General features: G+C 36.6%; 1 pseudogene; it reads right to left on the reverse strand.

Annotated features, from left to right (window-relative positions):
- Positions 1-1,193: 1,193 nt before the first annotated feature.
- Positions 1,194-2,793, reverse strand: LOC141417949 (serine/threonine/tyrosine-interacting protein pseudogene; annotated as a pseudogene).
- Positions 2,794-4,812: the final 2,019 nt, after the last annotated feature.

Below are 4,812 nucleotides of genomic sequence, written 5' to 3' on the forward strand. Positions count from 1 at the left end.
GGTTCCTTGTGATAATTGCATAATGCTTACAGTGTACTCTGAACAAGTTCACCCCCTCCATTATATTACAATCCACTTCCCTCCTCCTCCTTTTTCAAGCAGTGGTGGGCTTCATTATATATAGATGATAGATAGATAGATAGATAGATAGATAGATAGATAGATAGATGACAGACAGACATAGATATGTATATATACATATACATGTAGCATACTTCAGTCCTCTACACTCCTCAGTATCATTTTCTTTCCCTTCACCCTCCTACTGACTCCCCCCTTTTACATTCAAGTCCCATTGTAATTACCATAATCATCATTTTAGGTTTACCTTCCTCAAATGAGCAAAAGCATGTGATAATTAGGTTTTATCTTGCTCAACATGATCTCTACTTCCATCCATTTCCTTGCATACAATATAATTTCATCTTTCTTTATGGCTGAGTAATATTCCATGGTGTTTTTATATATAGCATATTTTTGTTTAACAGATATCAGGTTTGGGGCACCTTGGATGATTCCACCGTTTAACTGTTGTGAACAGAGCTGCAATAACCATGGGTATGCAAGTCTCTCTTGGGTGTGGACTCACACTCCTTCAGATATATGCCCACGAGTGGTATAGACAGCTCATAAGGCAAGTGCATTTAAAATTTTTAGAGGCAACTACATACTGATTTCCATCATGGTTGTACTAGTTTGCATTCCGACCAACAGTGTATGAGGGTTCATTTTTTTCCCCTGCATCGTCATGTGCATTTATTGTTTGTTTTCTTGATGCTTGCAATTTCACTGGGGTGAGATGGAATCTGAGTGTAGTTGGGTTTTGTTGTTGTTGTTGTTTTTGTTTGGTTGGTTGGTTTTTAGCAAACTCTAGGAAATTCTTTTGTTATAAATTACACAAAATTTATAAGCAAATCCCCCTAACTTGCATTTTGTTTAAAGTAATAACTTTATAGCATACAAATAAATTTCAAGTATGAAAAGCTCATTATTTCAATAATACCTTTGCAAGTCCAAAATCTTTGTTTTATAATAAAACTGTGTTAAAAAATAAAAAAAAACTTAAAGCCATCGGTGAGCGCCACCTAGTGCCGGAGTCCAGCATCTTCTTAAAACATTGCTCAACAACTTGCAGAGAAACATGGCTGGAAGCGACAGACAATTGAAAATAAACTACTTGCATTTTTACCATTTTAGATTGTTATCCTTCGTGTTCTCTTTTCCAGACAGAAATTCGCTTCCTCTGTAACGTTTCTCAAGTCAGCCGCTCTGTGCAGCTGCACTTGCATGCTTCCAAAATACTCTTCTTCATGTGTTCTCTTGACACTGCCTGTGGTACCAGAATGCTTTCTAGGATATGAGCAAATGTAGCTCTGTACTTCATTCTAAGTGGTTACATAATGTGTGCAGTAACAAAGGCAGCACTTCTGGAGATCCCTGCGTGTTCATGGACAAGACCTTTCCCGCCATCTTGTAAGCTCCCATCAGTAAAGTCTTTAGTCATAGGGAAAAAGCGTATTATATTTTCAACTGAATTATCTGCACTATCCAAGACTAAATGTCTAAATAATTGTTGAAAGTTTGGTTTAATAAAGTTTGCTTCAATATTTTGTCATATGTAAGTTATATGGGTTACTCCATGCTTCTGTAGTATACGTAGGTTACTTCTCATAGCATAGAAATATGGGCCTAAAAACAGTCAGTAAAATTTCCTGCATCTCTTATCTCATAGGGTCGGTCCTCTCCTCAGAGTCTTCAGTGCACTGTGAGAGGGAGGGGAACTCTAGCTTCCTTCCTGCATGGTGCAGACCCGCATGCTGGTCGGTGGGGTGGGGAGTGATCAGACCGCTTGACCCTGGGGCTGGCAGTGACAGCAAAAGGAAGGAGGTGGGTGGAGGGGGCTGGCGAGCTCACAGGGAACGCACACACTAGAGGACCCCAGAGACCCAGTGGTGGCACTGGCTACAGCAGGGAAGAGGCGGATTGGGCAGCTCTTGCCTGGCCTTCATGCTGCTGCCATCTCCCTCAATGGAGTTTCCCCTTAGTGTAGTTTTGATTTGCATTTCTTTTATGGCTAAGAATGTCGAACATTGTTTCAAATACTTATTAGCTATTGTATTCCTTCTGAGAACTGTCTGTTGAAATCATTTTCATTAATTACCTGGATTGTTTATTCTTTTGCTGTTTGGGTTTTGTTTGTTTGTTTGTTTTGATGTATTTTGGAATTAAGTCTGTAGATTCTGTAGTATAGCTATTTTCACAATATTATTCATGCCAATTCATGAACATGGGAGGTCTTTTAATCCTCTGGTGTCGTCTTCAGTTTCTTTCTTCAAGGTTTTAGTTTCATTGTAAAGGTCATTCACACCTTTAGTTAAGTTTATTCGTCAGTGTTTTGTTTTTTGAGGCTATCATGAATGGAATTGTTTTTCCCAATTTTTTCTCAACCTGTTAACTGTTGATATATAGAAAAGCTACCTATTTTTGTATATTGATATTATAACATGCTACATTGACAAATATGCTTATCACAAATGTTGGTATTTGTTGCAATAGCCCCCTTTTCATCTCTCATTTTATTAAATTTTATCTTTTCCCGCTTCCTTTTAGTCAGATTGACTAAGGGTTTATCAACTGTACTTATCTCCTCAAAGAACCAACTTTTTGTTTTGTTGAATTTTTGTGTAGTTTTTTGGTCTCTATTTCATTAATTTCTGCCCTAATCCTTATTATTTTACATCTACTAATTTCAGGTTTATCTCGATCTTGTTTTTCTAGGAGCTTAAGGATCATCATTAGGTTTTTATTTGCAATTTCTCTTTTTTGATGTAGATGCTCATAGATATAAACTTTCCTCTTAGTACCATCTTTGCTGTAGGTTCTGGAATGTTGTGCTTTCATTTTCATTAGTGTCTAAGGACTTTTTTATTTCTCTCCTTATTTCTTCAATGACCCACTGATCATTCAACAGTGCATTGTTCAGTCTCCACCTGCTTGAGTATTTGTGTAGTTTCTTTTGCTGTTGAGTTCTAATTTTATTACATTATGGTCTGATACAATACCAGGAGTGATTTGCTAAAACTTGCTTTGTGCCCTATGATATGATCTATTTTGAACAAAGTTCCAATAATGTGCAGCTAGCTGCTGAATGAAATATGCTGTAGATATCTGTTAAGTCCATTTGGTCTATAGTGCTATTTAATGGTGAAGTTTCTTTGTTGATGTTCTCACTGGATAACCTATCTGTTGCTGGTGAGGCATTAAAGACTCCCACTATTTTATTGACAGGGATCTATCTGTGCTTGTAATTCCTGTCATATTTTTTAATGAAATTGAGTGGTCCAATATTTGGTGCATATGTATTAACAATTGTTATATCCTCTTGATGAATTGTTCCTTTTATTAATATGAAATGACCTTTTTGTCTTTTCTGATTAATTTTTGTTTGAGGTTATAAATGACTGTAGCTACTTTTGCCTGCTTCTAGGATCCATTTGCTTAAAAGGTCTTTTTACACCCTTCCACTCTAAGCCAATGGTTTTGTCAGTGAGATGCATTTCTTGTAGGCAACAAAGGGTCAGGACTTGCTTTTTAATCCCATTCACCATTTCTATGTCTTTTGATTGGAGAACTGCGAACATTTACATTCAGTGTTAATATTGAAATGTGGTAGTTTCTGCCTTTTTTTTTTTTTTTTTTGGTTTTTGATGTTTGATTCTTTCGTTCTTTTCATTTTCTTATCTACTCATCTGGTGAGATTTATATTTTCCCACATTTTCCTGCTTACTTTTTTTTTTTTTCATTTTTCTTTTATTATTCATATGTGCATACAAGGCTTGGTTCATTTCTCCCCCCTGCCCCCACCCCCTCCCTTACCACCCACTCCGCCCCCTCCCTCTCCCTCCCCAATACCCAGCAGAAACTATTTTGCCCTTATTTCTAATTTTGTTGTAGAGAAAGTATAAGCAATAATAGGAAGGAACAAGGGTTTTTGCTGGTTGAGATAAGGATAGCTATACAGGGCATTGACTCACATTGATTTCCTGTGCATGGGTGTTACCTTCTAGGTTAATTCTTTTTGATCTAACCTTTTCTCTAGTACCTGTTCCCCTTTTCCTATTGGCCTCAGTTGCTTTAAGGTATCTGCTTTAGTTTCTCTGCGTTAAGGGCAACAAATGCTAGGTAGTTTTTTAGGTGTCTTACCTATCCTCACCCCTTCCTTGTGTGCTCTCGCTTTTATCATGTGCTCATAGTCCAATCCCCTTGTTGTGTTTGCCCTTGATCTAATGTCCTGCTTACTTTTATCTTCCTTTTTTGTGAAGAATTTTTAGTATCTTCTGGAGTGCTGGTTTAGTGATCATAAATTGCTGTAGTTTTTGTTTATCATAAAAGATTTTTTTCAGTTTTGAAGTACAGTTTTTGTTTATTTGTATCTTCTTTGAGTTCATCTATCTGTTTATATTCTCTTTGATTTCATTGAGGTGTTTATGTATGTCTTCTTTCATCTCATTAATGATTCTTATCATCATTCTTTTCAGCTCAGAATTTGAGGTTTCATCCCCTTGTCTATAATTCAGATCCTTCATTATGTGATTGTTTACTTTTTTGAGGTGTTATGTTGCCTTACTCTTACATATTTCTTATGTTTCTATATTGAGATTAACTCATCTAGAGTCAACCCATTTTTTAGGAGTTTTCATCAACTAAAGTCTTTCTGTTGAATTATTTTCTATGTTCTGTCAGGACTGGACAGTAGCAGAGTTGATGTGCAATTTGTAACCATTTGGCTGGGGGTATAACAGCGGCAACAAA

The sequence above is a fragment of the Castor canadensis genome, chromosome 16 (genome assembly GCF_047511655.1).
Source record: "Castor canadensis chromosome 16, mCasCan1.hap1v2, whole genome shotgun sequence".
Classification (NCBI taxonomy): Eukaryota; Metazoa; Chordata; class Mammalia; order Rodentia; family Castoridae; genus Castor; species Castor canadensis.